We start from the raw sequence: 11,886 nt of genomic DNA on the forward strand, positions 1-11,886 counted from the left end.
AACCTTACTGCATGATAGTAACCTTATATTACGATAGTGACCTTGACATTGAGATGATAAAGATGGCATGAACTGTGAGGATGGTATATTAGAGAAATTTAGAGGTAGAAAATGGACTTTAAAACAAAAATGTACAACCAACACCAGCTTTATAAGAACCAATAAAATTTAAGATAATGATGTCAACCATGGGGGATGATATATCATGTTTGGAGTAAAAAGGTAGAATGATAAAAATAAAAAATAAAAATGAAAAAAGGTATTGTTTCAACTTTTATTATCAACCTTTCTCCTTACAAATTTACTCAAATTTTGAGTGGGATCAGTCATTGGATGTAGAATTTAATTTTTCATCCAAGGATTACCCATGTTGAATAGTTTCGATGGACCCCACTACACAAAAAATGAGAAATACATGAAAATCATGATTGCAATCATTTTTCATTTATTTTCATTTTTTGTGTAGCAGAATTCATCTAAAGTAGTCAAAATGGTTACTCCTTTAATGTGAAATTAAATTATGCATCCAACGAGTGCCCCCACTCAAAATTTGGATAAAATTGTAGGAAGATAAGTTGAAAATACATGTTGAAATTATCGTTTTTCATTTTTCACTCCAAAATTTGATGACATAATTTAATATAATTTTATTATTTCTACTATTATTTTAGAATTTTCCTTAGGAAGCTCATTTTATACCTCAAAATTTCTCTCATGCTTGGTTGATTTGGTTTTGGTAGAAACAACAACGGGACCAGTGAGTGACACTAGTAGAAACAGTGACAATAGTATCAACAATGGCAATAAGATAGTAGTATCAACAGTGGATAGTTGGAGCAGTAGTAGTAGTAGTGTATAGTTGGAGCAGCGGCAATTGTAGCAGCAATAGTAGCAGTCAGCAGTAGTGCAACATAAGAAACAGTGGAAAATAGCACCAATGCATAGTAGGAGTAGCAATTGTGGCAAGTAGTAGAAATGGACAATAGTGGTAGAGTTAATGCAGTAGCAGAGGGAGAAACTTGTGATGTAAAGATGATTGTAGTTGGTTAATTGTCCCTATTACAGGAGCCCAAACTTTCTTAGGAAGAAAAGTCTTCCTTCCATCCTTGCTGGTAAAACCCCTGGGGGAGTCTTGTACTTATTTCTAGTTTAAATGGTAAATATGTACATCATACATAACAAATCACTTGGTTGAGACATAATTATTGTGTGTTTATCATTTGATTTTATGATGTTTATGTGTTTATGTTAATGCTATGAATATTTAAGAATAATAAATGAATTGTGTAAAAGAAGCAAAACTTATTCACCCCCTCTCAATATTTCTAACATTTTGGTGGGTAGTAACCATTAGTAAGTGTACACATTTACAGTTTCACTGATATATAAGTGTTGAGTAAAACATAAATAATGGTGGTAAGTAAGTAACGATAAATATGTTATTTATCTCAGTATGAACTATTGTCAAGGATTTTATTTTTTGATGGTTTTTCCTATAAAGGTTAAGAATCAAAATTCAATAAACAAGCATAACTCCAAACTTTGATGTGATCATAAAAGTTGCTATTAATTTTAGTTCAACCATTATAAAAAAAATATCAATTTATGTATGAATTATTTCTTGAGATTTATTATTTATGTTGGAAATAATAGTACGGGGGGGGGGGGGGGGGGGGGGTGGGGTGAATCAGTATTAGCAAGTTACCAATATTTCATTTCCATAATCAGATTCATATACACTAGTTCAGTTAATGCAACTTGCGTGTATATGAAACTGTATTTAAGGCAACTAGCGTATACCTTGCAAACTTATAATTTAGTTAGTTGACCTTTAATCTGTGCATCAAAACCATATAAACAATAACCAAGTGCAGTAAAAACAGAATAGAGAATCACATGCATGAACACAAGATATAAGGTGGAAACCCAATGTGGGTGAAAACCACCTGCTGCAATCGTCTCTATCTTCCTTTAATAAGAAACTTCTTTTTACAAATTTTTGTACTGGTGCAATCTTATACCAGTACGCAGGGTTCTACCTGCAGAAGGCTACAACCTTCTCTTATTCTCCACCTTCTCCTAGAAGGGAGCTACAACCCCCTTGCTCTTGTACTAGCTGATGTGTTTACTAGTACATAGGTGCTGACCTACAGAAGGCTACAACCTTCTCTTTTTTTCCAGGGACCACGTTTCGTAAATTCTCAAACTGGATCCATCAATAACATCAATAAAACATCAAATATATTTGCATCAATCAATCTCCTTTGCACCAATCGAAACTGAATCAAACAATCACTTTTCTAAATGTTGTAACCAAAATATAGTAACAATAACCAGAACCCAAGCCAGAACCCAGAACACTGCAACAACAAACAGAAGTAGCTAAAGCATATTTTATGAGGTGTACGCTACTTCCATGTGTTGAACCTGCGTGCATATGCACTTTTCTCAAGGCGAACCTATGTATACACTGTTTTGATGTGCAGAACCTGCGTGTATACATTCCTTTGCTATAATGAACCTGCGTACAGATCTGTAAAAGATGATTTAACCTTTACAACTATTCAGACCTCAGTTATACCCAGATCATCATATTTACATATTACGACATGCACCAATTATTCAGATAAAAGATGAAAACCACAGAAAGATACTTCTCTTCAAGCCTTAAGATCTTGACCTGTCAATAGAACTTATCCTTCATCAAGTGCTCAAGTTCATCCTTGATTCAGATCTAGCTATGCACCATAACCCAATGACCTGTATTCTAGATCTTGCTCTTCATTAGATATTCAATGCTTGAGTGATTTTTCCTAATGATCTTCTCCTCCTTTTACAGTCTTAGGCCTTACTCAATACCATGGTCCAAAACCACTTAGAATCAATACCTTGGACCAAATACCTGGAGTCAAGACTTCAGACAAGACACCTTAGACCAATACCATGGGTCAAAATACCATGGACCAAATACCACGTACCAAAACCAAGTTTTCCAACATGTACGCACCTTTCCTTCCGTGAAAGTGCGTGTATATGCTATACGTACCTTTTGGTATACGAACCCGTGTGTATACGCGGCTTGATCAATGGGGAACCTACGTATACCTCTTTTTCTTCGTTCTGTGAGTCTGAACTGTGATCTGTCATCTAAGTGAGTTGCCATCAAGGACAACATCTGTGTCATAGCGCCAAATCTATGTCATAATGCCAACAATCTCCCCCTTTGGACTTGATGGCAACCCCAAATCACTGTCCCCCTTTGTCATCAAGGGCAAAGGGTTATGCTCCCCCTGAGTACATGCTGAATTCTCTGAAGTGTGTTGTCCATGCTCCCCCTGACTATAAGCAAGGTCTACAAAAACATGTTCTACAAGAATAACATGACTCTATACATCATAAATAACCTTCCTATCACCAAATACTCATACATACATCCATCTCCCAACCAAGTGGGGATATACAAAATGTTTATACATGAAAAAACAAGAACATTACATCATCCATCCCATGCATAGTGGGGAAATAGAATAGGTCATTTCATGACCTTGATAATAAAAGATATACATAACATAGAGACAAAATATCTAAAACAATACTATGATAGTTATTAGCAACTATCATCAGCAGCATCTGTCAATCACCATCTAGACCAGCAACCATGATCTCCCTCTGCACCTGTTCCACCTGAATAAAAAACAATTGTGAATTTGTACCAAGATCTTCTAAGATAATGCCAACAATGCATTATTATAAGTATATGCTCCCCCTGAACCTGTGCCAGATGATCACTATCAGACCCATATTAGACTATTTTCATCTTGAGTCTAGCCCACTGATTTTCTTCAAACCAACATATACGCGACTATATCCACGCAACCAGCGTATGTATGCAGATACGCTTCATGAAACTTGCATACTACCATTTTTCTCTGGAACAGATAAGTTTCAACAGCAATATGATGCATCAACTACTCCCAGCTTTCGTTTGAGGTATTCAAATGTCTCTCTGGGCAGTGGTTTGGTGAATGTATCAGCAACCTATTCTTTGGAGGGAACATACTCCAATTAGACCTTTTGTTCAAGCACTTGTTCACGGAGAAGATGACATTTGATAGGTATGTGCTTGGTCTTGGAATGCATGACTAGATTCTTTGAAATACTGATTGCGCTTGTATTATCACATAGAATGGAGATGGGTGGAGTACATGTGATCTGAATGTATTGCAATGTTTGCATCATCCAAAGGAGTTGTGTGCAACAAGATGTAGCAGCCACATATTTTGCTTCAACTATAAATAATGCAATTGAACTTTGTTTCTTACTGAACCAAGATACTAATCTGGAACCCATGTAGAATGCACCACCACTAGTGCTTTTTCTGTCATCAACGCTTCCTGCCCAACCTGCATCTGTATATGCATGAAGTGTAAGATCTGTATTCCTAAGATGCCATAAACCAAAATTCTAAGTTCCTTGAAGATATTTGAAAATCCTTTTGACTGCGTGAAGGTGTGATTCCTTTGGATTTGCTTGGAACCTTCCAACTATTCCCACTGCATGCATGATGTTTGGTTGGGTACCTATTAGATAAAGCAAGTTGTCAATAATGGATCTATAGGTTGGTTGATGTACTGCTGTTGATTCATCATTTGAGCTAAGACTGCATCCTATTACCATAGGGGTACATACTGGTTTAGAATCTTCCATGCCATATTTTTTCAAGATTTGCTTGAGGTACTTGGTTTGTGATAGAAAAATACCATCTTTATTTTGTTGAACTTGTAAACCAAGAAAATATGTGAGCTTACCAAGCAAGGACATTTCAAATTCTTTCTGCATTACCAAAGCAAAGTTTTGACTCATGGCTTCTTCATTGCTACCAAAAATGATATCATCAACATACACAACAAGTATTAGCAATTTATCATTGTCAATCTTTGTATATAGATTGCTATCAGCTGATCCTTTTGAAAAACCTTGTTGATGGAGGTATTTGTCAAGACGGTAATACCAGGCCCTTGGAGCTTTTCTTAGACCATACAGAGCCTTTCTGAGTCTGCATACAAGCTTTGGATCATTTCCAAGGATGAATCCGTCTGGTTGCTCAATATATACTTCTTATAAGTCTCCATTAAGAAAGGCAGATTTTACATCCATTTGATGTACTTTGAATTTCTGAAAACTAGAAAGAGCAAGAAACATTCTTATGGCTTCAATTCTAGCAACAGGTGCAAAAGTTTCTTCAAAATCTATACCTTGTTGTTGAGCATACCCTTTACAAACAAGTCTGGCCTTGTTTCTAATAATTTCTCCATTTTCGTTCAGCTTTTTTTTTAATATCCATTTTGTTCCTATGATATTCTTATCATGAGGTCTAGGAACTAATTCCCAAGTATTATTCTTTCAATTTGTTCAAGTTCTTCATTCATGGCCTTGACTCAACATTCATCTTTGCATGCTTCAGTTACATTTTGTGGTTCGATGGAGGAAAGCAATGCTAGATAGCTTGAAGCTTCTGTAGTAGTTCTTCTTGTTTTCACACCTGCCTCTTTCTGTCCCAAAATTTGAGTCTCTGGATGATTTTTCTGAACATACCTAGATGGAGTCTTTTCTTCTGTCGTTATCTGTTCTTCTGGCGCTTCATTTGTTTCTTCTTCAGAATTAGTCTGATTTGATGTGGAAGGATAATCCTCATCTTCTCCACAATCTTCGATTTTTACCTGCTTTGGATTTTTCTTGCTTCATCAACCACAACATCAATACTTTCAACAATTTTCCCGAAGTAAGAGACAGCTGATGAACATTATAAGAGACAGCTGATGCAGCTTCTGTGCAAGTAAGTGGATGATTTTCCTAGATTTGCCTTTTAATAAAAATGTTCCCTCAATGAGCCCCCAGAGAACTCATTGAACTCAGGATTAAAGCAACTCGGGTTTCCAGACTTGACTTCTGTGATTACAATCATCTGCAAAATGTTCAAAATAGCAGCCAACAAATTGCATATCTTGCATGGTATCAATAACTGCCACCCTTATTTTGATGGGCAGCATAGTTTTGATACAATGATAAGAGAAATTGAAACAAGAAGAATTTTGCAAATGATCAGTCAATTCTAGACATATCAGAATTGTATGAACTGATCCAGTCCGAGATTCTTGATGCAAGGGATTATTGCCAAATTTGTTCAGGACTTAAGGAGAGGCAGATGCTAAGATCAGGATATCTATGAATATATTTTAATAATCCAGGCTACATGTTAGGTAAGGAGGGCCAGGTGAAATAAAAACCCCTAAACATTGTTACCAGGTAGCAGGGATTCATATTGTTTATCTAATTCCTTTAATTACTATTCATAGTTATACTCTACATCTTTGCCAAATGATATATAAAGTGGTCCACATTCTTCATTTCATTAATCTGTCAAAGGTTTAATCTCTAACCAGGTAGTCTAAGGGTCACTTTTGGCAGGTGTGTGACTTAGTATTTTTAGTAAAATATTTAAGCTTTTTGTGAACTCAAAGCTAAAGCAAAACTAGCTTCAAACAAAGGCAGTTCTATCAATTCCAAACACAATGAAAGTTGCCAGATGTTAAAGAGGCACTAGGGAAGTTGTAAGAAAGATCAGTTTTATCTGCAATTGAATAGATCTAGTTGCTTTCAACTCTAACAAAAACCACAAATTAATCAAATTATAAATCAATTAAGATAAAATCTGTTCAGCTAAATATAGTTGATCTGTTCATTGGAAGTGACACTTGTTCCATCATCTTGCTGCTTGTGGTATGGAAGTCTTTAGGATGCTTCTTCAGACTTCAATGTGCTGAATATCCATCACCTATCAATTGGTGGCACATCATTTAGCACATAATGGCATGTGACCTCTAGGATGACTTAACGTTTGTGCTGGCTTCCAGTATCCAACGCTATCCAAGGCAGTTAGATTCTATTGCAAAATATGCTTGAGCCTTGAACCCTGAGCTGCGAGGAACTTGTATTGGTTGCAGTCTTATTGTATATAGCTTGCTATTTTTATCATTAACATTCACTAGCATCCCTTATATTTTATATGTAATACGTATTGTGCTGGTCACAAATACTGAAATACAATAAGTGAATAACCAAAATGTTTCCTTATTGAGCAATGTTCTTAGACTCAAAAAGCTCGGCAGCATGACTAGGGAAAACTTCATGAAATATTAAGTACACGGAACTTTGGCGCCCCAAAAAAAATTAAACAAAAAGCATTTGCAAGTTATAGGACTGTCTAAAGTACTTATTAATGCATTAAATACTCATACATAATACTGCATAGTTTATTCAAAGAATCAAAATCAGGAGGTTACTTTATTTTGGGCATTTGAAAAACTTTTATGGAAAAGTGTTTCCAACAATAGAAGGTGCAGTAGCATCACAGGATACTAAAAAATGCAGGATTATATGCTTATTTGAGCCCTCCATTTGCAATTTGAAGGGATCCAAGGAGCCTCCCACCTTCAAGGTACAATAGGGAATAAGCCTTAAGGAACAAGCAATCAAGTAAATCTTTAAACCAATAGCATATGTATGCTTGCATTAATCATATATAAACTTAATAATATTTTTAAGGTATGGATGTAAGCTTTGAAATAACTGTCTACCAGTGTAGATCCATCTTAATATTGCAACTACCAAGTGCCGAGAAGGATCGAATCTCACAAGATGCAAGCCTCTCTTTGAATGCAAAACTTGGAGAGATTTGATTCCTCGCGGTGCTTGGTATATCCGGAGTTAAGATGGATCAATACTGGTTATTAATAATAATGTTTATAATATACATTTATATAAAAATTCACATCTATTATTTTCAATTTTATTAAAACCCTTTCACATGTTTTATAATTTATAATTTAATTTTTAAATGTGATATTCATAGCATTGATGATATATATATATATATATATATATATATATATATATATATTATTTTCAATTTTATTAAAACCCTTTCACATGTTTTATAATTTATAATTTAATTTTTAAATGTGATATTCATAGCATTGATGAGATATATATATATATATATATATATATATATATATATATATATATATGACTTAGGAAAAATGTTTAGTGTAAATATTGAATATTTATATATTTATTAATAAAATTTAAATTTGAAGTTCTGAAATATAATGGTTACGAATATGAATCATTATTTTAATTTATACGGTCAAATGGATCTATGGATCTTTAATTTATAGTTACTAATATTATATGTGTTTCACATTTCTATGTTTAGAAATATTTTTATTTTTAATTATACGTTTATTAATTAAATTTATTAAGTTTTTATATGCTTATTAATTTATATGTTCTAAAATGTCAGGGCTATGAATATGATTTTTTTCCAACGAAAATACCGTAATTCCATTAATGTTTATTACAAAATTACATTCAGCATATACACCTTCAGTGTGTATCTCCATCATCTGTTCCAATTTTACAAAAAAATGTCAAAGTGAGCTCTTTCCTTCCAGAAAAAGACTATAAAAGTCCCGCAGTCAAAGACCTGGCAGCATGGAGCACCACAAAAAACATGAACAACAGAAAAACAGAGTTTTGTTTCACGTAGAGCCGCTGACAAAAATGATTCCATCGCTCTCTTAGGGAGAACCATTATAAAAAAAGAGTGTACTGGCAAATGACCAATACCCATGAGTCATGAAGTATCCGTTGTTTGAAAGCAGTCATGTACCTGCTTATGATGGCTATGGATATGAATCATTATTAATGACCAATACCCATGAGTCATGAAGTATCCGCTGTTTGAAAGCAGTCCTGTACCTGCTTATGATGGCTATGGATATGAATCATTATTAATTAAATTTATTTTTTTGAGACAGGTTTTCGGAGATAATCACATCAAAATTTATTTGTCGACACGTTTCGAACCAACAAGTGTGGTTCATTTTGCCCTGATAATGAATCACACTGGTTGGTTTGAAACGCGTCGACAAATGAATTTTGATGTGATTATCGCCGAAAACCTGTCTCAAAAATTGGATATGGATCACAGAAGCCTCAATTCAATAATTAAATTTATTTTAATGTGATACATATTAAAATATTTTTTGTAATTTTATTAATAAAAATAAAATTACAGTACAATAAATTGAATTGATTTGATTTTTTATTTTTGTTACCTTTGACTTTTTATTATTTTTTTAATTGAGTTTATATTATGTTTTATATTGAGCTGACATTTAAATGTTTACACTCATTTACAACCACTACATCATCTTCCCTGTTTACACTCATTTACAACCACTACATCATCTTCCCCATACTGGGCTGTAGAGCACTTATTGGTGCAATAAAATAGAATACATTTCTTTATCACAAGGAATATTTTAATTTTTGATATAAAAATTGCTCTAGTTATCAAACTTTTCTGTGTATTTTCATTATGTTGAAAGAATGGCCTGTCTGAATACAAAACCACATGTATGCAAAAAGAGTCTAGTAAACTCCCATTCCTGAACAAGAACATAAAGCATGCAAGAAAAAATGAAATAAATAAAGAAATAAATTTATTAATGGTTACAAATGACCAAAGAAATAAATTTATTAATGGTTACAAATGACCAAATTAGGTTAGTGGGACTCAAGAGTGCAAACAAGTTACTAACCATACACATATAAATATAATGTCATCGGGAACCAAAAAACAAGAACATAAGGCATGGAAGAACAAATTAAAGAAATAAAGAAAGAAATTTATTAATGGTTACAAATGACCAAATTAGGTTAGTGGGACTCGAGAGTGCAACCAACCATACAAATATAAATATAATGTCATGGGGAACCAAAAAATCCAAGGCATTTGGGAATAGCTCACTGGGAATAATATTAGTGCATACAAGAATCTTTAACGTCAATTTAGCTGACTGCGAAGACTCCTAAAATGCCTACGTAGCATCTAAGGATACTCGTCAATAATTTGAAGATCAGTATAAGGAGTCAAAGGCCAAAATTCAAGGACTTGACTCCTTTTTGGGATGCATTGCCCTTCTTCTGGCACAATGTGGCCTTGTAGAGTCTACAAAAAAAAATTGATCATGTCTGTTGAGTTTGACTGGTCCATCTTGGCAAAGTCTAATAATCCTGTCCACAAATTTTCCACTCGCAAAGTCTAATAATCCTGTCCACAAATTTTCCACTCTACATTCAACTTAGTTTCACCAATTTGACCTCCTTTTCTATGTTAGGTTTGCTCTCTGCTTTCTTGTTGATTTTGTTCCATTATTTGATTATGCCTTAAGTTTAGTCCATCTGTATGGCTTTTTTACGTTTTGTAACTCTATGCAGGAAGGCATTAACGGGCATTCTTGAGAAGGGTGGATTCCCTTTGTTATATGCTGGATGGGGTGCAGTTCTGTGCAGGAATGTGCCGCAGTCTGTGATTAAGGTGCATGGATTTTTAAACTGAATGGTTTAGACGTGTGGGGTTATCAACTTTTAGCTAGATTGACATGCTGATTGTCTTTTCTTCCCCCTTTTACATTTTTGGGATTTGTGAGAGAGGCATTGTGGAAAGAACAGATAACAATCTAAACTGTGTTCCTATATCAGACACAGGAGACAATAATAAGTGTTAGATCCCTAAGTCATAATGAAAAACATAAAGATTTAGGCTTCTTGGTCATTATTTCTGAAAAATTTGTAGTGTATACCATAAAGCTAAAGTTCCCGTGGCATGTACTATTTCTTGACTTTGACAGTTTTATACATACGAGGGTTTGAAGCATTTGGCACTGCGTAGGCATAGTGCACAAGCCCACCTTGGCACTTTACAGACGGTTTATTTTCTATCTGTCTCTGACAAGTTGCTTTGTAATTCTTGTTCTCTATTTAAAGTAAAAAGTGGTCATTCAATTTGAAAATTTGGCAAGTTGAAAAAATAACACACCCCCGGTTCACAATGACTATGCAATAAGTGCATGTGGTGACTGGGTTACCTCAAAGCCTTTTATGATTTGAAATGGACAGCCTTTTCTAATAATTGGTGGGCAAACTCTATTGCAGCTTGCATTTGGAGGGTTAGCAGGATCAACTGCAGCATTATTTACAACTCCTTTTGATGTTACCAAGACGAGGTTACAAACACAGGTGTGGTTTCATCCAATAGTTGTGCTTGTTGCTGCTGGTCTATTGTCTCAACTCGGTGCACATTAAAGCTGGGTATATATTTTGGTTGAATTGTGTCTAAGCTGTTGGGATTTCATGAATGGTATTTACCACCTTGAATCTTGCAGATTTTATATATAATGCATTTGCAGCTTGGATTAGAAAGTATAAATTTGATTGACAACTGTCACTTGATTCTCCTTTGTGGATAACATGGATTGAAACTATAATCTGTCGTAACCAGTAACAATGGGAATGCTACAAATTACCCCCTGGAGTGAACTCTTCATGGCAAGAATTATAAAAGGTTACTCACAATTGGCTAAAGAATGCGAAATCTACCCTCAGATATGGATTTCCATGCAGCTAGTAAATTGTAATGTTTTGATGATCCTGTTAACTTCCTGGAAAGTTTTGAAAGGAGGTCAAATGAAGCCATTGGTGATCTCAAGCATGCCTTGGAGGTGGAGTTAGGTCTCAGGGTTTGAAGTCTAGGCTGAAATGCTATGATTAATTTCCACATTGAAAGTAAATAAGGGTCAGCTTCTATATTTGAATTAAACATAATCATTCATCATTAATGACAAGAATCATCTGTGATCACTTTTTTTGGTGCGTTTTCACCACCTTCTTTGCAGTTTTTCTTAGAAAGAACAATTGCAGACACTGGATGGTTGATTTCCAGATTAGAATTACTACCATAGCTACTAATAAACCCTT

General features: G+C 34.5%; 1 long non-coding RNA gene across 1 annotated transcript; it reads left to right on the forward strand.

The window, feature by feature from the left end:
• Positions 1–10,145: 10,145 nt before the first annotated feature.
• Positions 10,146–11,650, forward strand: LOC149148088 (uncharacterized). Its single transcript, XR_016263499.1, has 4 exons — positions 10,146–10,247; positions 10,348–10,447; positions 10,761–10,838; positions 11,065–11,650. It is a non-coding gene; the product is annotated as an uncharacterized LOC149148088 (long non-coding RNA).
• Positions 11,651–11,886: the final 236 nt, after the last annotated feature.

This window comes from Pinus tabuliformis, chromosome 9 (assembly GCF_031772625.1).
Source record: "Pinus tabuliformis cultivar Carrire ecotype Pingquan chromosome 9, CPIR1, whole genome shotgun sequence".
Taxonomy (NCBI): Eukaryota; Viridiplantae; Streptophyta; class Pinopsida; order Pinales; family Pinaceae; genus Pinus; species Pinus tabuliformis.